Here is a 23,379-nt window from a genome sequence, read left to right as displayed (position 1 = left end):
GATTGCAGAATTCCTGAAAGACCTCCGCTTCAAAGGCAGGTCCCTGGTCCGTCAGCACTTGGTCCGGGTACCCGTGTGGACGGCAGAAGTGCTGCTGGAAGGCTCTAGCTGCTGTTTGAGCCGTTAAGTCCTTGACGGGGACGACAACCAAGAACCGGGAGTAATGATCCACGATGGTTAACGCGTAGACGTAGCCACTTCTGCTTGGGGTCAGTTTTACATGATCCAAGGCTACCAGTTCCAACGGTTGCCGGGTGACGATGGACTGCAGGGGAGTCTTCTGGCTGGCTCGGTCCTTCCTTCTCAGGTTGCACGGGCCACAATCTCTGCACCACTTCTCGATGGTTCCCCTCATGCCTACCCAGTGGAACCGCTCGCGCAGCAGGAACTCCAGCTTTTTCCACCCAAAGTGTCCAGCTCCGTCGTGGTATGCCTCCATCACCATGGCTGCGTCTCTTCGTGGCACCACTACTTGCCAGAGTAATTCATGCGTCCGGGAGTTAACCATTCTGCGGCACAACTTCCCTTTGTAAAGGAACAGTCGACTCTTCTCTGCCCATAGTTGTTTGGCTTCCTCCGGAGCGTCTGGTTCAAGGCGAGCCTCCGGCCGAGTCAGCATCTCCTTCACCAGTCGGACGGCAGGGTCGCTGTCTTGCGTTTCCGCCCAGTTGTAGTGGGGTAAGGGGTTCAACGTAGCAGCCTGCTTACTCCTTACCCGGTGGGAATACTGAATAGTCCCATGACGGTGGAACGCAGGGAGTTCAACTTCTTCCAGTCCCTCCGGATCTTCTCCTCCGTCCGGCAGGTTGGGCATCCTGGACAGGGCGTCCGCGTTGGTATTGGAGCGTCCTGCCCGGTATTTAAATGTGAACTCGTAGTTGGACAGACGGGCCATCCACCTCTGCTCCAGGGCACCGAGTCTTGCCGTGTCCAGGTGTGTCAGCGGGTTGTTATCCGTGTACACGGTGAACCGGGAAGAAGCGAGGTAATGCTTAAAGCGCTCAGTGATTGCCCATACTACGGCCAGGAACTCTAACTTAAATGAGCTGTAATTCTCGGGGTTCCTTTCGGTGGGTCGCAGTTTTCGGCTGGCGTAGGCGATTACTCGTTCCTTCCCCTGCTGGATCTGGGACAGTACGGCTCCTAGCCCGATGTTACTGGCGTCGGTGTAGAGGATAAAGGGCTGGCTATAATCCGGGTACGCCAGGATTTCGTCCCCCGTGAGGGCCATCTTCAGCTGGCGGAAGGACTCTTCTTCCAGCTCTTCCCATTTGAAGGGCGGCTTCTGGTTCTTGGCCTTCCGGGACTGGCCTATCAGGAGGTCCTGCATAGGTGCTGCCTTTTTGGTGAAACCGGGAATAAACCTTCGGTAGTAGCCTACCAACCCGAGGAACTGCCGCACTTCTTTTACGCTGGAGGGGCTTGGCCATTCCTTAATTGCGGTGATTTTATCAGGGTCGGGAGCCACTCCGTCAGCGCTCACTACGTGTCCCAGGTACTGCACCTTTGGTTTCAGGAGGTGACACTTGGAGGGTTTCACCTTTAGGCCGTAACTCGCCAGAGCCTCGAACACTTCCGCCAGGTGTTTCAGGTGGTCCTCATACGTCTTGGAATATACGATGACATCGTCCAGGTACAACAGGACCGTCTCGAAGTTTCTGTGGCCCAGACAACACTCCATTAGGCGTTGGAAGGTTCCTGGTGCGTTGCAGAGTCCGAACGGCATGCAGGTGAACTCGCTAAGTCCCATCGGGGTGGTGAATGCGGTCTTCTCCCGGTCCGCCTCTGCTACAGGAACCTGCCAGTACCCGCTAGTGAGATCCAAGGTAGAGAAGAAGTTAGCAGATCTTAAAGCAGCCAATGACTCCTCTATCCTTGGTAAGGGGTACGCATCCTTGTGTGTGATACGGTTGATTTTCCGGTAATCTACACACATCCTCATGGTGTTGTCTTTCTTTTTGACTAAAACTAATGGGGCTGCCCAGGGGCTACAACTATCCCGGATTACCCCAGCCTCCTTCATGTCTCTAAGCATCCCCTTGGCGTGTTGGTAATGTGCAGGGGGTACGGGTCGATACCTCTCTTTTATGGGAGGATGATCTCCCGTGGGGATGCGATGTTCTACCCCCTTGACTCGCCCGAAGTCTAACGGGTGTTTACTAAACACTCTCTCATACTCTTGAACCACCCGATAGACTCCTTGTTTCTGATGTGAGGGAGTGGAGTCAGTACCCAGATGTAGTTGCTGACACCAGTCCTCCATGTCTTTCTTAGAGCCGTTACCTTCCTCCGGGTGAGATGGAGGCAAGGGTTCCACAGATTGTATAGAATTTTGATTAGTGATATATAATTTGGCTAGCGTGGCATACCGGGGCAGGTACACTTCCCTCTCCCCGATATTTATTATGCGAACGGGCACCCTCCCATGGCGTACATTGACGACCCCCCGTGCTGTCAAAATGGTGGGCCTACTGTCTGAGTAAACTGGTTCTACCATTGCCTGGTAATCTCTACCTCTCAGACCAATAGCTGCCCGGCACCAAATCATCATTTCACTTTTTGGGGGCAGGGCAATAGGAAAAGGGTCACACATTCTTACGCTACCAATCTCACCGCCGGAGAGTTCCACTTGTTGCCGTTGCATCAGTGCCCGGATCTCTTTCTGGAGCACCCGCTGCTCGCCGGAGCTGGCATTCTTGGCAACCTGCTGTAAAAGGAAAATCACCTCTGCAAGACAATTTTCAATTACATTAGTTCCTAGAGTTATTTTTGGGTGACTCTCATGTTTATCAATATCTACAATGATCAGTCCCTGTGCGGCCAGTTCGACTCTACCAATTTTGATGGTCACCTCTTTAAATCCGATCTGTGGCACGGGCTGACCATTGCTGGCGATGATACTCAAGTCGTCGTCGGGGTAGCGGGTAATATCCGAGTCATTCCAGTACTGCTTGAAGAGCACGTACGGGATGGTGGTGACCTGTGACCCGGTGTCCAGTAGGGCACTCATGGGAATGCCATCCAGTACCACAGGCAAGACTGGACGTCCTCCCACATATCTGTCGCGCCAGTTCGATGGGCCTGGTGATCTTTTTCCTGGGGGTTGGCCCTCTACCCCAGGTTGTGCCCGTTTAAAGAACAGTACCTTGCCATATGTCCGGGTTGATTGCAGCGGCGGCAGATGGGTCGTCCGTCCTCACTGTATCGGTCACTGGGTCTTCCTCTGGCCGGTGGGGTCCTCCTTGGTCGACGCCACGGGATGTCCTCCGGTCCGGATGCCAGCTGGATCTTCCCTGGGGTGGAAACCTGTAAAGACTGCACAGTTCGGGTTAGCGCAGCAACGCTCTTAGCTAGCTCTTGGACCTGATGGTGTAGGTCTGGAGCCGGGTCATTGTCCAAAGCCTGCGCATCAGCTCCCACAGGCCCTGCTGACAAGGGCGCCGCCTCCTGGTAGTAAGTGGTAGTGGGGCGTCTGTGGGTCACAACGCCACCTGGTGCCGGTTCTCGGAGCACCCGGATGGCTCTGTCCTTGAACTGTGCAAAGTCCAGATGGGGATCCTGTAAGGCCATTGCCCGCAACTGGGTTCGGTGGGCATTGCAATATAAACCCTCTATAAATTGTTCAGTCAACAGCCTGTCCTCGTTTCCCACCCCATCAGGGTCGGTCTGCTTTATGGCCCTCAGGGCCTCTTGTAGGTTTAGTGCATAGTCCCTTATACTCTCATGCGCTCGCTGCTTGCACCCGTAGAATCTAAGCTTAATCTCGGCTGAGGTGCGGGTATCAAAGGTGTCCTTCAGCCGGGTTAGTATCCCTGCGACAGTCTTCCTCCCAGGTGGCCAGGATTTTACTTCCCTTTTGGCTGCCCCTGTTAGTTGGGCCACCAGGATGCTCACTTTTTGCTCTTCTGTGAGGGGGTACACCTGGAAGAGGCTATCCAGCTTTTCTCTAAAGTCATGCAGGGTATGTGACTCCCCTGAGTACTGGGGTAGCCAAGCTGCTCCCGGGATATAGGGCATGGTGAAGGGCATAACTGCAGCAGCGGTAGCGCTGGCGGGGGTTGAGGCAGTGAAGCTCTCCTCCGTATCCGACATCTTCCTCCCCCCTAGTGGACCGTGGCCTACCTTGCGATGATCCTCTTCCGTAGGCCGCGGCTCCGCAGTGGATCGTCAGGGTTGAGGACCTTCCGTCGCGCTCCTGTGACGTCGGCGTCTGCTGGGCTCCTTCCAGGACCTTACGCAACGTCCGGACGTGAGGCGGGGCTTCAGTTCTCGCGCGCTTTCGGAGTCCACGCCCCTCTTCTTCCCGCGCGGCGTCCTCAAGATGGCATCCAATGGCGGGAAAACTCCACGGATGGCGGGAAGAAGGTAGAAGATGGCGCCGGATGGCGGGAAACCTCCACGGATAGCGGGAATCTTCACCACTGGTAAGTTTGAACAGTCTTTGCTTTTCAGGCACGCAGTACCCGGTGGTTGCGGGCACGAAATCCTGCCGACTACGCCAAAGTTGACGCGCCCCTGGGCCTGTGTCGCGCTGCGTTGCGCACGCGGGAGCTTACCCGGAGCCGGATCTCTTGAGGGTTGTAGTCTCGTGGCGGCGACCCGGTCCGTGCCCAGGGAGTCAAACTGAGCGGCGATGTACTAGCGGTAGATGGTTGACTACGCCACCCGTTGAGTGCAGCCAGGGAGCTGCTGCTGCGGGGCAGACCGCTGAGGCCGATGGTAGGATTATGCAGCGTGATAGTATAACCCCCAACGGGAGGGGTATGGTCTCAGGGCAGCCGACGTGGATGATGGGGGTAGCAGGAACCACTCAGAGACGGTACGGTGTAGTTCAGGGTCTTTACTGGTAACAACGATAGACCCTCCCGGAGTACTTGCTAGCGAACGGGGCCTGGTCAGTCCTTGAGCAGATGGGATCTCCCCTGGCCAGGCGTAGTTGTAGGCCTCCCAAACTGACTGTACTCTTCTGGCTACCTTGCTAGAAGCTGATGTAAGTAGCCCACGTCCCTGAGTGTACCGTGTGGTGCTCACCCGTATGGCCGGTGACTCGGGGCCTTCTAATGGCTTCCGCTCCACGATGGCGGTGCTGGTCCCACGCGTGTGACCGTGCCTTCGGGCTTCTGGGCCAGAGGACCTGAAATCCCCTGCCTGACGGATTCTGCTGCTGGGTAGGAGTTAGTCCCCACAGCCTCGGACTCCGGGTCCGGAAAGAAGTCTTCTTAGTCAGGGCGAGCTCTGCAGCTGCCAGCCCCTGACTCCTTGTAACTCTGCTGTTTCCTATGCTGCTTCTTGTCTCTACTCCACTTGTCTGACTCACCCTGCCTCAGCCCCGGGTTTATACAGGGGAAGTTCTTCCCCTCCCAAGACTGGGCAGGAGGTGTGGCATGCACAGGATCCCTGACCAAAGGACCTCCCACCTGCTCTCAGACATAACATTACATTACTGTGGAAAACCAGACCCCTGGGGTGCCACATATGCAGCATAGGATATAAATAGTATGCAGGACACAGGTAAGGAACATCAGGTCAGTGATCTTAATCAAAAGTACATAGCACTGAGCCACTTCAATAGATTCAAAAAGCACAGCAGTAAAATTATGTCACTATAAAGTGCAAATGCAAATTCAGGATATAAATAATTTAAAGTGACTCGGTGCTTAAACAAATATTAGGTCTCTGGCCACACAAAATGCAAATAATGCAAATATGGATGTATTCAAGTCAGGGTGTCTTTAGTGTTTAAGCAAATATTGATTCTATGGCCAGACAACAAAATAGATGAGTAGACTAGTCATATCAAAGTGGCATACAGTAGTGTTAGTGTCCGCTTAACAGGTAATCAAATCTCAATAGAGATATACATGGTCACAGCATAAATTCGTCTATACATATAAGGTGCAATGCACATAAAGTAACAAAGTAGAACAATAGCTTATAATTTTTATAACCATGGATATTGAATCACAAACATCATATGAAATACCTGGATTCATGCTGCAAACACCAGGTGTAATGAAAATCCACACTCCAACGCACGTTTCACAAGTATGCTTCCTCAGGGAGTGATGTTAGGTTCTGGTGTTCAAATGCAAGAGAAACATTCTGGCACCACGCTGTTTTTTCAGAGGATCAATCACCAGGGCATAATTCAGACTGTGTGCTTCAAGACTTAAACGGTGGTGCACATCCAAGAAATATTTCAATCACAAGCAAGAATAGAAGGAAAGGCAGCACTCACCCAGTCTTCTTTAAAACGTTCCTTTATTTTTGTGTGCAGAGCATTTCAGCGTGCAGCATTGGACTGAGACCCCGAAGGGTATGTGACTCGCCCCCTGGGCCGTGGGGCACGCGGATCCGGGCGATAGGGAAATGATGGGGGTAGTAGTGGCGGCCCGGTCCCGCGGCTCAGGGTGGTCAGACCAATGGTAGTCTGCTAAGTGCTTTAGATAATGTCCAACTACGCCACCCGTGGATTTGTGGTCATTAGGAACCGCCGCTGCAGGGCAGACCGCTGGGGCTGATGGTGGAGCTGAGGTGGTGTGACTCCCCACGGGAAGAGTGGAGCCCCAGGGCAGTGTAGTAGATGGTGTGAGTGATGGTGGTGAGAGTCCCAGTACCGGTAGTGCTGGAGGTGCAAAGGAGCACACAGACAACAAGTTACAGTCCAGGGTCTTTACTCACAGTTCATGTACTCCGGGTCACTTCGGCACCGGTAGTGACCGCCCGAGCCGTGCTGCGTCCACCAGGTGTGGGGCTCGGTCAACTCCCAGGCAGTTCAGAAGTATGGCTCAGGACCCCCTTTTGTCCTTTCTCTGGCCTGCCTCACCAGTGACCCACTTTTGTCCAGCTGCCGCGAACTTGTGCGGGTAAACGTGGGCCCCGTCCTCCGCTGTCCTATATGGTGCCTTCCTAGCAGGTTTGATGAGATGTCGCACCAATAAATGATCACGACGACCGGTCTTTGGCTGAGGGTAGTTTCTCCTCCACCAACTTGGGGTCCGGTACCCTTAATCTGCCTGACCCTTCACCCTGGATTCTCGTGGGTTCTTAGGGTCCCTTCCACCTTCTTGTTCCTGAGTCCTTCTGTTTCTCTGTCTCTTCTTCTCCTTTTCTGTTCCTTCCTGTTCCTTTCTGTTCCTTTCTCTTGGAGCTGGGATGAGCCACAATCTCAGCTCCCTTTCACCTCCTCCTCGGCCTCTCACTAGGCCCTTCTGGAGCAGAGCTCCTACAGAGCCTCTACTCCCTGTCTTCTCCTCACTGGACATAACGAACTTCTCTCTCTAGAGCTAAGATGGTGCCCACCTTTTATACCTCCCTCTGACCATGAGCCCAGGTGACCAGCAACCAATGGGCTCCTACCTACACTCAGGAACCAACCCCTATCTGCCCCTACAGCACTGGGTGTTCCACCCCCCTCCCCACTCCAGCAGGGACATAGTCGGTCGTGCCTGCACTTCTGTCTAGTGGGAGCACCGTTGAGCTGTCCCTCGGAAATGGGGTGTGTGTGCTGTATGCAGCTAACTGAGCCCTGGTCCATACTCCATCCTTACCCGGGAGTGGAATACCACACCTCTGGCAGAGGTGCAATACCCCTGTAGCGGCCGAACCCACGGGGCGCTACATATGCGGGGGAAGAGGAAAAAACCCTTCGGGGTCTCAGTCCAATGCTGCACGCTGAAATGCTCCGCACACAAAAATAAAGGAACGTTTTAAAGAAGACTGGGTGAGTGCTGCCTTTCCTTCTATTCTTGCTTGTGATTAGGTTCTGGTGTGTGTAGTCCCTTATATACTTTGTAAGGATCATGTGACCCTTTGCCACAGATGCTTCCTATCGGGCGCATGATTACATCCTGCCGTAATGGCCGCGCATCCATCACGGGCCCAGCCGCGACGTCACAGAGAGGCGCGCCCTTGATGCCACGTGCTGGGCGCGCGACAGTACGCTCGACCACGGCGGAAGGAGGACATGCGCACGCATCCTGGAGCCATATTGCTGAAGGGCAAATAAGAGGGCAAACCCACATAACAATAGAACAGGACATATACGTATTCAAAAAAAAAAAAACCCCACCAAAAAACAAAAAAAACCACACAAAAAAACCCCACAAAAAAACAAAAAAAATCTTTTTTATTTTTCTCCCCTTTTCTTTCTCTCAGTTGACAACCAGTAGCCCAAATTCAAGGCCCATTGTTAATGCATACATAAACAATAAAAATACAAATATCACCAAAATGTCCCATCCAAGGATATGTGTACAACACAGCACATCCACAATAATGATATAGAGCCCGGTCAAGCAAGGCATAGCCAGGGTTATCCCAGTGTTCATGGAGGCAATAGATATCCAATAGGTGGTATTTTCAATGTACTATCATCAAATAACAATACATAATACAAGGATATAGATGCAGTTGGAAAGCCATTAAAAAGATATGGCCACAAGTCCAAACCACACTACTGAAGAAAAGAGACATGCATTAGACACACACACTAACAATTATAAATAAACCAGTTAAAAATACATATGTATATTGAAATACTAAGGACAATACAAGAATATATATTTAAACAAACACACATATGTATATACACATACAATTACATATATAAATACAACATATATATTAAAAATTATTATATAAAAAAAAGGGGTTCAGAGAGGCAGCAGCACAGGGACCAACCAATCCATTATAAATAGCTAGAAAAGCCCCATTGATCATTAAGGCCATGTGGCTTAATAGTTCTGAGTGTCGTTATCCAACGACACTCACTCTGTGCCAATTTGTTCATAAGATGTCCACCACGGACACCTATATGGACGACATCAATGCCCCGGACCTGCATTCCTATAGTCCCCAGTGGGTGATGGCTACGATAATGGGCAGGTATTGTTTTCAATTTAGTGACGTCCTCCCTACCTTATGAGTGCCCAACAGGGATAGACAGTGTTGGCAAAGAGCCCATGTGCAGGACATAATGTCCCATCTGCTTAGGTACATTGAATAATGACCAAGTACAGGGTGATTCACTCACGACTTTACCAGGAAAAATTGCTGCAACTTCAAAAGAGACTATCATACTGAAATATGGACTGTATATACCTGGGTTCATGAGAAACTGATGTTTTAAAGCAGGTGTTGAGAATGTCCACCACTCACATCCATGCACGCCTGCACATGCCGTTGCATATTGTTGAGTGTATTCTGCAGGACTTCTGGGGTCATAGCTTGAATTTCTCACTATATGTTCTCTTGGACTGCCTGTAGTGTTCGTGGCTTATTACTGTACACCCAACTTTTCAAATGGCCCTCAAAAGGAAAACATCCGGCTGTGTTAGGTCAGGCAATCTTGGTGGCTACAGTTCCTTGGAGATAACTCTGTAAGATGACTTCAATATACGGTTTGGACGGTGGATTTAGACCTCCAAACTTCTTTAGAAACTCACTTTTGCACCTCCTCCATACTGTATTTGTACATTGTTAACAAATGAAGAAGGAATTCGGCAGGAGTGAAATGCAAGCACTAAACATAAACTACCAACGCGCAGAAAGGCGTGCAGCAAGTCTATTTCGAAGTGGAGTTGGGGTGACAAGTTTGCAAGACAACTAGGCGCAAGGATGTTTCTCGTCACAGAGCTTCAGTTCACTCTCACGTCTCATGAACCAAAGTCTATACAATCCAAATTTCAGTACGATAGTCTCTTTTAGAAGTTACAGCAATTTTTCTGGGTAAAGTAGAGAGTGAATCATCCTATAAAGGGTAGAGGTATTTCCATATATTACTGTAGTCAGTCAGTCAACATTTACTCGAAATTGCATATAGAGGAAATGGGCATAATACGTACACAAATGACAGCAGGAAGTCCCTCTGACCCCGACGTGCGTTTCGGCTGTGCCATTTCCAGGGGGTGGCGTGATCACAGGAAGAGGGAGTATAAAAATGCGGATCTCTTTCTGTGATGACGCCACCCCCTGACGTTATCATTTAATTGCATGTGGATTATACCATCTATACATTACACATATATACTTTTTCGAAAGTGGTAATACACACATACAATCTTCCACTTGCAAATTGTGTTTTTTATTGGGTAGTGCGTAATAGAGCGGGTCCACGCCACACCTTTGTATATAACCAATTTAATCATTGTTAGAGGTTGTCCAGTACTTTTTCTATCCTAAGAATAGGTCATCAATGTCTGATCGGTTGGGGTCCGACACCCAACATCCCCACCAATCAGCTGTTCTCTGAGTCGGTGGCCGCCAGCCGGAGCTGCTCTATTGCGGAGCTGCTCCGTCTTCTGATAGTGGCCACGACAGGGTACTACACATCCTCCTCCTATTCAAATCAATAGCAGGCATAGGTGTAGTACCCTGCTGCTGCCACTATCAAAAGACTGATCAGCTCCGTAATTGAGCAGTTCCGGTCACTGACACACACAACAGCTGATCGGCAGGGGTGTCGGACTCTGGCCGATCAGACATTGATGACCTATCCTAAAGATAGGTCATCAATGAGTAGTCAAAAAAGTTGTGGCCAACCTCTTTAATATACCTTGATATGCGCCCTCTCTCTTTTTGCATGTCGACTTTGCCATTCTATTTTAAGAAAGTTTTATCTTTTATTAGAACCTTCATGACTTTTGATACTGACTTAATCATTGGTGTTTTTCGTGTCCACCTACCAATCATTTGTTACCGATTTAGTCTGTTGGCACCATTGCCCAGAGTGTACACACACACAAACATTCATTATTACATGTGTGATTCTAATATACTTGTCCATCTGTATACCCTTCATCCGCATTGTGCGGAGCATATAGATCTTCTTCCTTTGTTCCCTTGAACCCTCCACATCTGAACAAGTGCATAGCAAAAATTTCCATCCTCCCACATTCGTCACAACTAGTGATGGGTGAGCACTAAAATGCTCGGGTAATCGTTGCTTGGGTCGAGCACATTGGAATACTCGGGTGCTTGACCCGAGCAACGAGCCCAATGTAAGTCTATGGGAAACTCGAGCATTTTATTCGTACTCCCATGACAGCACCATGAGAGAGAGGATCCGCCCATCAAGGACAGGAAACCTACAGGTTAAAAAGGGCAGCACCTCTCTCCCGCCTCAGTTTAGAACAGGGCCTTACCACTAGTACATTGAAAGTACAAGTTTCGGCCTTGGGAGCTTTGTTTTCTTCTGATATAGCGGCTAATTATTGGGTAGCACGGTTTATAAAAGCTTCTTTTAGGTGTAGACCTATTATTAAAACTAAATCCTCTCCCTGGGATTTAAATCTAGTCCTAAATGCCTTGACTAACCCTCCCTTCGAGCCCCTAGACTCAGCCTCCCATAAAATTATTCTTCTTAAAACAGCCCTGTTAGTTGCACTGACTTCAGCCAGAAGAGTAAGTGACATACAAGCCCTTTCTATATCCCCACCATTTACTCAAATTCTGGATGATAGAATTGTATTAAAACCTGACCCAGCCTTTCTTCCAAAGGTAGTCACTCTGTTCCATAGGACTCAGGAGATTAATCTTCCAACTTTTTGTTTTCCCCCTAAAAATCAGAAAGAGGAGAAACTACACACATTAGATGTTAGGAGGTGCGTACTTAAATACCTGGAGGTTTCACACAGTTTTAGGAAAGATAGTTCCCTTTTCATATGTCATCAGGGGGTTAGGAAAGGTTGTAAAGCTTCAAAATCTACGATTGCGAGGTGGATTAGAGAGGCCATCTCCCTCGCCTACTCCTCAGGGGATAAGGAAGTACCGGAGGGGTTGAGGGCTCATTCCACCAGAGCAGTAGCAACTTCCTGGGCCGAGAAGACGGGGGTTTCCATCGAAGACATATGTAAGGCTGCCACCTGGTCTTCTCCCTCCACCTTCTATAGGCATTATAGATTGGATTTGGGTGTCTCTTCTGATCTCACCTTTGGGAGAAGGGTGCTTCAAGCTGTGGTCCCCTCCTAGTCTCCTTTCGTCTCTGTAATTCTCTCGTGGTGCTGTCATGGGAGTACGAATAAAGCCTAAGTTACTTACCGGTAACGGGATTTTTCGGAGCCCATGACAGCACCCTTATATTCCCTCCCTACACTGGTGTTTTTTCGCACTCCCGTAGAGTTAATTTCCTTCTTTGCACCCTCGGGGGAAGTTAAAGTAATTGATTTAAAATGAATTTGTTTTGTTGTTATTAGCTTGGCGGTCCTCTCATGCTCTGTTAACTAAACTGAGGCGGGAGAGAGGTGCAGCCCTTTTTAACCTGTAGGTTTCCTGTCCTTGATGGGCGGATCCTCTCTCTCGTGGTGCTGTCATGGGCTCCGAAAAATCCCGTTACCGGTAAGTAACTAAGGCTTTTCAGGCGGCTCCCCCAGGCGGTCTGCAGAGGGCCTAAAAATTGCCCAAATCGATGGGAACAGTGCTCAAATGACATGGGAACAGCATGGGGAAGACCCCTGGAAGAATTTCTGACTCCTAGGTCACTGCTGTCAACAACGTGGTCAGAGTATTACACCACTTTTACGGACTCTCAATAAAACATACAAGAACGAAACCAAAGTGGATTTTCCTGGGAAATATGTTAAGGAACATCCTTTCCAGGGTACTGACTTGTATATAAGGCAAAATAAATAACCAAAAACAAAAATACTCCTCCACACCTTGGGCTATGTTCACACGTAGAATTTTTGATGCGTTTTTGCACTTTTGCATTGCTTTCAATCAAGACAAATGCATTCACCAGGAAATGTCTTTTTAACATTTTACAACCTTATCTGGCCATGTGGTGTGTGACGCATCATCAGACACATGCATACAGTTCAGAAAAGACATGGGAACAGCATGGGGAAGACCTCTGGAAGCATCTCTGACTCCCAGGTCACAGCCTAAAAGTGTGGCCATCATAAATGATCCTTGGTGCATGCAAAGATGCCTCCCGTGATGCACCTGTCATTGTAGACTTGCAACAATCACCATCCACGTCCTTGTCCCAGTGCAGCTTTCAGTTGTCCCTACCCCATTTCTTGGAAATGCAAGCGCAAGTATGCAGCCAGCCACCCACCAACCCACAGGCTGCAATACTACTTGCACTTGAAATGTGGCCTTTTTGGCTCGTGGAGGTGGAAGCTGTCCACAACCTTATGGCAGCAGCGATCGGGTATCCCTACTCGGTCCCCAGTAGCCACTATTTGTCCAGGTGTCGTCTCTGCCTTCCACAGGCACGGGTCCTACAACATTACCCGTGCCCTCCGCAGTTTACTTACTGGGAAGGACCGCCTAACCACAAGCATGTAGACAAGTGAATGTGGCCAGGGACGGTACGGAGCCAGTCCACAGCTTGTTGGTGAGTTGTATTTTACCACAGCCATATTTTTTTAGCTCGGTGAAAGGACTGACTTTTGGGAAACCATATCTACTCCAGCTGTCATTTCTCCCAGGAAATCCTCTAAAGCTGCTTGCACTTGAAATGTGGCCTTTTAGGCTCGTGGAGGCGGAAGCTTTTCACAACCTCATGCCGGCGGCGGCCGGGTGTCCATACTCAGTCCCCAGCCGCCACTATTTCTCCCACTGTCGTCTCCACCTTCCACAAGCACGGATCCCACAACATTACCCGTGCCCTCCCCGGTGGACTTACTGGGAAGGACCGCCTAACCACAAACACGTGGTCAAGTGAATGTGGCCAGAGACTGTACGGAGCCAGTCCACAGCTTGTCAGTGAGTTGTATTTCACCACAGCCATATTCTTTAGCTTGGTGAAAGGACTTGGGAACCTGTATCTACTCCAGCTGTCATTTCTCCCAGGAAGTCCTCTAAAGCTGCTTGCACTTGAAATGTGGCCTTTTAGGCTCGTGGAGGCGGAAGCTTTTCACAACCTCATGCCGGCGGCGGCCGGGTGTCTACACTCGGTCCCCAGCCGCCACTATTTCTCCCATTATTGTCTCCACCTTCTACAAGCGCGGGTCCCTGAACATTACTGCTGGTACTTTTCTGTGGGAATCTGCTTGCCTCCTACCAGCCTGGAATATTTCCAGTAAACTATGGTACAACGCCATGGTATTAGCACTGCCCCCAGTACCAGTAGCAAAGCCATCCCCAATTTCTTTCTCAGGAATTCTATTTGGTAGACTGAGTGGCTGCCCAAATACATTAGTTTCTCACAAAGGAGCTGAAGATAGTGGCAGTAGGTGCAAGTTTCTCCAGCCTGTTAGATATCAGAGGGTGAACGGCAGCACATTGGATCAGTGGTTAGCACTGAAGCCTTGCAGCGCTGGGATCCTGGGTTGAAATCCCAGCAAGGACTACATCTGCGAGGATTTTGTATGTTCTCCCTGTGTTTGAATGAGTTTCCACCTCAGTAAAAAAGGAGCCATAGAGTATCTGGGAACCTTCCCACACACTTTTCTTAGCCAGGACTAGAGATGAGCGTTGTTCTACTCGAACTGTTCGCCAATCTCAAATTCGAGCTGTTTTGGGCGGTGTTCGAGCCGGTCGGCGAACACGAACAATTTGAGAAAAATTCGGCTGTTCGAGGTTATGTTCGATAACTGTTCGTGCACCAAAATCATAACTGGATTTTTTCTCAGTAATGATGAAAATTAATGTTAATACGCAGTTTGAGTGTACAGCGGGGCGGGGGGAGGGGCAGGGGATGGATCTCTGCAGGAACAATGAAGATCTCCATTTTTTTTTCTCTTTCCCGCATTTGCAGTGGGGAGGTGCAATCTGTCAGCCTATCAGCAGCGCACACACGGAGCGAAGTGCTTTTTTTCACACAAGCAAGGGCATGTGTGATTGGCAGTGTATGTCACATGTCCTTGCCCTATAAGACCAAGCCATTTTCCCCGTCGCCACCATTTTCTCACTGCTGCAGCTGCGTGTTAGACGGCACCGCTGTTGCTGTGTGCGCTATACCTTGTTAATTTCAAGCCAATTTTCGCACAAATATACAGATAGCTTGGGAGTAGGGAATAGTTGTGATTGCAGTCCTTTTAAGGACTAGGTTACAGCATTTCCTACGACTTTTATCAGGGAGGTCTGTGCTCTTAAATAGATAGATTGTGGGAGTAAAGACTAATTGTAATTGGAGTCCTTTTCAGGACTAGGTTACATCAGTTCCTATCAGTTTTTGCCAGGCAGGTCTGTGCCAGTGCTGTTCAAGTTTTTTTCACAGCATTTGGCTGAATCTAGCAAAGCTAATCCTTTTTGGCCTATTGCAGAGTGTGTTAGTCAGTGGAGTAGCCTATCTGTGTTGCAAGATATACCACCTGTGTATAGAATACCAATTTTTTTACTGCACCTAGTGAAGTAAAATCTTTTGGGCATAGCATCATTCTATTAGTCCATCTATACTGACCTCCATCAGGTTGCAAACTGAATCTAATTTTTTTCTGCATCTAGCTCTGAAAAAATATTTGGGCTTCTAGCAGTGTGTGGGACTTGGTCTATTAGTCCATCTATACTGACCTCCATCAGGTTGCAAATTAAAAATAATTTTTTTCTTCATTTAGCTCTGAAAAAATATTTGGGCTTCTAGCAGCGTGTGGGACTTGTTCTATTAGTCCATCTATACTGACCTCCAACAGGTTGCAAATTAAAAATAATTTTTTTCTGCATCTAGCTCTGAAAAAATATTTGGGCTTCTAGCAGTGTGTGGGACTTGGTCTATTAGTCCATCTATACTGACCTCCATCAGGTTGCAAATTAAAAAATTTTTCTGCATCTAGCTCTGAAAAAATATTTGGGCTTCTAGCAGTGTGTGGGACTTGGTCTATTAGTCCATCTATACTGACCTCCATCAGGTTGCAAATTGAATAAAAAAAATTTCTGCATCTAGCTCTGAAAAAATATTTGGGCTTCTAGCGGTGTGTGGGACTTGGTCTATTAGTCCATCTATACTGACCTCCATCAGGTTGCAAATTAAAAATAATTTTTTTCTTCATTTAGCTCTGAAAAAATATTTGGGCTTCTAGCAGTGTGTGGGACTTGTTCTATTAGTCCATCTATACTGACCTCCAGCAGGGTGCAAATTGAATATAATTTTTTTCTGCATCTAGCTCTGAAAAAATATTTGGGCTTCTAGCGGTGTGTGGGACTTGGTCTATTAGTCCATCTATACTGACCTCCATCAGGTTGCAAATTAAAAATAATTTTTTTCTGCATCTAGCTCTGAAAAAATATTTGGGCTTCTAGCGGTGTGTGGGACTTGGTCTATTAGTCCATCTATACTGACCTCCATCAGGTTGCAAATTAAAAATAATTTTTTTCTGCATCTAGCTCTGAAAAAATATTTGGGCTTCTAGCAGTGTGTGGGACTTGGTCTATTAGTCCATCTATACTGACCTCCATCAGGTTGCAAATTGAATAAAAAAATTTTCTGCATCTAGCTCTGAAAAAATATTTGGGCTTCTAGCGGTGTGTGGGACTTGGTCTATTAGTCCATCTATACTGACCTCCATCAGGTTGCAAATTAAAAATAATTTTTTTCTGCATCTAACCCAGCCAATAGTTTTGGCCTAATACCACAGTTTGGCCACTCAGCTCTGCTCGGTTACCATCCATTGTTTTTTTGTGCAAACAACTCCAGAGTTGTGAATTAGTTAACCACCAAAATGAGTGGAAAAAGGCCTGCTGCTGGTGGAAAGGGGAATAGGCGTGTTGGGAAGGGGAAAAAAGGTTGTGTCCGTGGGGTAGGTGCAGAAGAAAGACCATCTTCCAGCCAAACTAAAATGTCTACTTCTTTTAGCGGACAATGTGATAAGATCCCTTTCTTACGGCCACGCCAATCGCTACAAATTCCAGATGAGGCACAAAAACAGCAGGTGCTTCAACGGATATCAAGTGCTCCTTTAAGTGGGCTCTCCTCCACATCAACTTCAACATCACAAATACTCCAGTCCTCAAAGGTGTCACCCAAATCGCACTTGCTTCCTCACAGCTCCCAAATCTCCAGCTGCCCGTCTGAGTATGAGGTAGAACAGATGGTTGAGTCTGCAGAGCTGTTTACTCATACTATAGCCTGGGAATCAGAGGTCGACTCCAGCGCTTCTGTGAATCCAGACGAGGAAATGATCTGCACTGATGCCCAGAATCTTTATGAGTCGGATCCAGGACCAGACGCAGAAGGTTCTGACCATAATGTAGACCCTCATTCCCAAACTGTAACTCCTGTTGGTGGAGACAATGAGGAAGACGATGATAAGACTCAAATACCTGATTGGAGCGACAACTTTAGTTTTTTGTCAGGGCAGGAACAGGTTGGCTCTGAGGACGACGGGTGTGATAACGCACAGGGTGATGATGATGAGGTCGGAGATCCCACTTACTGTCAACCCACAGTCAGCCAAGAGATGAGGTCAGCAGAGGAGGTGGAGGAAGATGCTAGTGACGACGAGGTCAGGTTGCGCCTTCCTGGACAGAGACGTAGTACTGGAAGCACGTCAACAACTGCATCCTCAAACACAACTCTGCCTCTCACCACAAGTCGTGGTGGCTCTTCAGGTCGCATGGGTGCTAAGCCTTGCATAGCCTGGGCATTTTTTCAGATCGATAAAGATGACCCAACTCGTGTTATCTGTAACATTTGTCAGCAAAAGCTAAGTAGAGGCCAAAAAATACATAGTTTGAGTACTTCATGCATGAACCGGCACATGGACATGAAGCATAAGTTGCAGTGGGAAGCTCAGTGTGCTACAATGCGGTCTAGCCGGCCGGGCCAACCACCGTCTGCCATATCTTGTGCATCCGCGGCCTCTTCATCCTCTGTGACTGGGGGGACAGCAGTCACACCTGTTTTGGGGCGCAGACCTGCCACCTCTTTACGCGCAACAGCCAGCGTGATTGGCAGGTCATCATTTTCTTTGGAGGTGGTAACACCAGCTGGTCTTGAGCGCTGTCCGACATCGATAGCACCACCTTTGGATCAAGGCAACCTAACATGTCCGCCTGCATCTTCCTCACAGACCGGCAGTTTGCCGGGGACACCCTTATCAACCCCGTCTAAGCACAATAGCCAGCCCTCGGTCCCTCAGATGTGGACAAGTAAAAGACCATTTCCTCCTAGCCATGAGAAAGCTAAGAGGTTGAATTTCACCATCTGCAAGCTCTTGGCTACAGAAATGCTGCCTTTCCGCCTGGTGGACACAGAGGATTTTCGAGACCTTATGTCCGTCGCAGTGCCCCAGTACCAGATGCCCAGTCGGCACTACTTCTCAAAGAAAGGTGTGCCTGCGCTCCACCAGCATGTCGCACACAACATCACCGCTTCTTTGAGAAACTCTGTGTGTGACAGGGTGCATTTCACCACAGACACTTGGACGAGTAGGCATGGACAGGGGCGTTACATGTCGCTGACTGGGCACTGGGTAACTATGGTGACAGCAGGACAAGGGGCTGCTGTCCAAGTCTTGCCGTCCCCACGAGTTGTGCGTCAATCCTCTTTATGTCATTTTTCCTCCACTGCTTCTGCCTCCTCAACCTCCTCTCGGTCTTCCACCTGCACCCAAAGCCTGTCTGGTCATGCCACAAGCTTTCTAACTGCGCAGAAGGGATCCTGCACACCTCCTTACTATGCTGGCAGTAGGGCTCAACGTCATCAGGCGGTTTTTACATTGAAATGTCTGGGAAATGTGAGTCACACAGCTGAGGAGTTGTGGTCAGCTCTGGAGAACCAATTTCATGAATGGTTGTCTCCACTGGACCTGAAACCAGGGAAGGCCGTGTGCGACAATGCTGCAAACCTGGGTGCGGCCCTTCGCCGGGGCAATGTCACACACGTGCCTTGTATGGCTCACGTGTTGAACCTGGTTGTCCAGCAATTTTTAGCCCACTATCCCAGACTAGATGGCCTTCTGCAGAGGGCACGGTCGCTGTGTGCTCACTTCCGCCGTTCGCATCCCGCAGCTCAGCGACTTACATCTCTACAGAAGTCGTTGGGCCTGCCACTTCACCGGCTAAAATGCGATGTGCCTACCCGGTGGAATTCAACTCTGCACATGTTGCAGCGACTGTGGCAGCACCGACAAGCCCTGGTGCAATACGTTCTGACGTATAGCCTGGGCCAACGAGATTCAGAGGTGGGGCAAATCACGCTGGAGGAGTGGTCTCAGATCAGGGACCTATGCACCCTTCTGCACAGTTTTGAAATGGCGACGAAGATGTTTAGTGCTGACGATGCCATTATCAGCATGACTATTCCGGTGATTTACATGCTGGAGCACATGTTAAACAGAATTCGGAGTCAGGTGGTGGCACAAGAGGAGGTGGAGGAAGTAGAAGAGGAGGAGTTGTATGCGGAAGGGCTAACATCTGCAAGGTCCAGACGGTCGGCAGCACCAAGGCGGCAGGCATGTGAGGGTGGGGGAGATGATTTTACCAGGGCGCATGGTAGCAGCCAAACTAGTGAGGAAGGTGCAGGAGCCCAGGAAGAAGTGGAGGACGAACTGATGGAAGACTCATCAGATGAGGGAGACCTTGATCACATTTCTGTTGTGCGAGGTTGGGGGGAGAGGACAGAGGAAGGAAGCATGATTGCTACCTCGCCACCAACACAACAGGGACTTGGTGCTCCTGGATGCGCAACACACATGAGTGCCTTCTTGCTGCACTACCTGCAACATGACCCTCGAATTGTGAGAATTAGAAATAATCCTGACTACTGGGTTGCCACACTGTTAGATCCCCGGTACAAAAGTAAATTTGCAGAAATTATTCCTGCCATAGAAAGGGATGCACGCATGCAGGAGTATCAGCAGAGACTGTTGCAGAATCTTACATGTGCTTTTCCACAAAATACCAGTGGTGCACGTAGTGAATCTCACAGTTCCAACTTGCCAACCGTGGGACCGTCAAGTGTTCAGCACTCAAACCGTAACAGAACCACAGTATCTGCTGGTAACATCAATTTTGCGGAATCATTTCACCACTTTTTTAGCCCATCCTTTGCAAGGCCACAGGAGACAAGAAGTCTGACACATAGTCAACGCCTAGAGACGATGGTACAGGAGTATTTCCAAGTAAACATTGAAGCCACGACTGTGTCACTGGACCCTTGCTCTTTTTGGGCTTCCAATCTGGATAAATGGCCGGAGCTAGCCACTTACGCCTTGGAGATCTTGTCATGCCCCGCAGCCAGCGTTCTGTCTGAACGTGTGTTCAGCGCTGCTGGTGGTGTGCTGACAGATAAGCGCACGCGGCTCTCCACTGATAATGTAGACAGACTCACGTTCATAAAGATGAACAAATCATGGATCCGAAACGACTTTTCTACCCCTGTGTCATCCTGGGGAGAGTAAAAGCTTGATGATTGGTTAAAATCACCCTACCAACCGTTTTAAGCTTTCAAATTACTAATCATGTTTATCTGTATCTTGACTGGAAAATAATTTGGGCTTTGTAGCAGTGTGCAGCACTGATCCTATTAGGCCATCTATAATAAGCTTCACCAGATTTAAAATTAAAAATAATTTTTAGCTGCATCTAGCCCGGAAAATAATTTTGGGGCTCCGAGATGCGCAAGACACATAAGTGCCTTCTTGCTGCACTACCTGCAGCATGACCCTCATATTGTCAGAATTCGAAGTAATCATGACTACTGGGTTGCCACACTCTTAGATCCCCCAAACTTTTCGATCAACCTTTTCATTTTAATAAAGACCAAAAAAATGGTCATTTTTGAAATTATAAGCATTAGCAGGTTGTTAGAAACTGAAATCAAACAGTTTTCAACTCAAAACTTTATTCTAGGTGATGTTACATTTTCACATAGGACCCCTTGTTCGAAAGGAGCTTCTGAACTCTCTCGTCCATTGAATTTGTCAGGTTTTGGATGGTTTCTGCTTCAATTGTTTTGCATGAGGACAGAATACCCTCCCAGATCTGTTGCTTAGATGTGAACTGCCTCCCGCCATCATAGACACTCCTTTTAATGATGCTCCAAAGGTTCTGAATGGGGTAGAGGTCAGGGGAGCATGGGGGTCACACCATAAGTTTGTCCCCTTTTATGCCCATATCAGCCAGAGATGCAGATGTTTTATGTGCAGCATGAGATGGTGCATTATCATGCAGAAAAATGATCTTGCTGTGAAATACACGGTTCTTCTTCTTGAACCATGGCAGGAAGTGCTGTTTGAGAAAATCCACATACATTATGGAGTTCATCTTTAGCGCCTTCAGGGATCCTAAAGGGGCCGACAATCTCTCTCCCCATGATTCCAGCCCAAAACATTACTCCACCTCCTCCTTGTTGGCGCTGTAGCCGTGTTTGCGTGGGGTGTCCATCAACCAGCCATCCTCCACTCCATTCATCTGGACCATCGAGCGCTGCACGGCACTCATCCGTGAACAAAACAGTTTTGAAATCAGTCTTCATGTAATGTTTGGCCCACTGGAGCCGTTTCTGCTTGTGTGAAGTGGATAGAGGAGGTCGACAGGATGGCATATGCACAGCTGCAAACCTCTGAAGGACCCTGCATCTTGTTGTTCGGGGGACGTTGGAGGCACAAGCAGCTTCAAAAACTTGTCTGCTGCTATGACAAGGCTTTTTTGCCGCTGCTGTTTCAACCTGACGTAATTGCCTGTAGGAAAGAGTCCTCAATTTGCCCTTATCAGCACGCACACGTGTGTACTGTGAATCAGCTACATACTTCTTGATTGCCAAGACACTTCATCCTGATCATCGCACAATGTTGATTGTAGTCATGCCTTGACCTAAACACTCCACAATTTGTTGCTTCTCAGCAGCCGACACATCCTTTTTCTTTCCCATTTTGGCAGAAAATGTAGGCTGCTTAATAATGTGAGAGAGCCTTCTTAAGTAGTCTTGCCTTTCATTGGACACACCTGCCAAACTAATTAGCACAGGTGTCTGCAATTGCTTACAGTGATATAAAGAGCCCTGACACACATCACCATCAATGAGTTTAACTGACAAACAAACAAATTCTTCCCTTATCACTCCTAAACACTTTTTGCATAATAATTTGGAACGCGGTGTACATGTGCTTTTCCACAAAACACCAGTGGTTCACGTAGTGAATCTCACAGTTCTAACTTGCCAACCGTGGTCTGTATGGAATTGTTCAATAAAGGGCCCAAAATTAAGATAACATAGATGGGAGAGGTCTCTATGAATAGGAATTCCTAAGTATTTGATACCCTGTGAGGGCCAGGCAAAGGGAAAGTTGGACTGGATGGAATCCTATATGGATTTAGGGAGGGAGACATCGAGGGCCTCAGACTTCGCTGCATTGATTTTAAAATTTTACCATGTAACAAAGTGATCTATTTCAGCCATAACAGCAGGGATGGATATATGTGATTGAGTGATATATACTAGGACATCATCAGCAAATAGAGAGCACTTGTACTCGGTGCCTCCCACCTCAATCCACCTAATATTGGGGTTATGGCGAATTGATGAGAGCAGGTGCTCCGTCACTAGGATGTATAAGAGAGGGGACAGAGGACATCCCTGCCTTGTCCCATTGGTGATTGTGAAAGGTGATGAAAATGTTCTGACGCACCCCCTGTGCCTTGGGACACCCGGAGCCGGACCCTTTTTGGTGGATGCTGGTGGTTGTAGTCTTCGTGGCGGCGATCCGGTTCCGTGGCTCAGGGCGGTCAAACCAGTGGCGGAACTATTTATGTGGTTTTGATGTTTAAATGTCCGACTACGCCACCCGTGGATTGCGGTCAGAGTGAACCGCCGCTACAGGGCAGACCGCTAAGGCTGGTGTTGTGGGTGCAGCAGAGCGTAGCATAACTCCCCACGGGAGGAGTATAGCCTCAGGGCAGTGTATGCGGAGGATGGGGGTGATGGTGCAGGGCAGCAGCAGTAACGACACGGAGTCAGTGATGCAGTTCAGGGCCTTTACTCACAGTTCTTATTATCCAGACCACGTCTGCAGGTAACGGCTGCCCATGTCGTACTGTGCTCACCAGGTGAGGGGCTCAGACAACTCCCAGATAACTTTGGAGCGCTTCACAGGACCCCCTTTGTGTGTCCTTTGTCTGGCCTTTCTTACCAACACTTCTGTCCGGCTGCCTCGGGCCTCCTCTTGGTAAACTTGGCGCCAGTTTCCCTGACCCTATGTGGTGCCTTCCTAGCGGGTGGAGCAAGGGGCTGCGCCACATAAAATGTCAGAGCCTCCGGTTTCTAGCTGAGGGTCGTTTCCTGCCTCCACTAGTTCGGGGACCGGTCTCCCCCTTTGGCCTGACCCCTCCACGCAGGTGGATTCGGGCGTGCGGTGGCGACTCGCCCGTCCGCACCCCTGGGATCCCTTCATTCCTCGTTCCTGGAGCCTTCTCCGCTCCTCTTCCTTCCTTCTCCCTCTTGCAGGCCTGGGCCTCTGTTACTAGGCCCGCCTCCGGAGCAGAGCTCATGCAGAG

This window comes from Phyllobates terribilis, unplaced genomic scaffold, assembly GCF_046119375.1.
Source record: "Phyllobates terribilis strain yellow unplaced genomic scaffold, ASM4611937v1 Scaffold_211__1_contigs__length_3443825, whole genome shotgun sequence".
NCBI lineage: Eukaryota > Metazoa > Chordata > Amphibia > Anura > Dendrobatidae > Phyllobates > Phyllobates terribilis.
The sequence above is the reverse complement of the archived record's forward strand: the minus strand, read 5'-3'. Positions refer to the sequence as shown.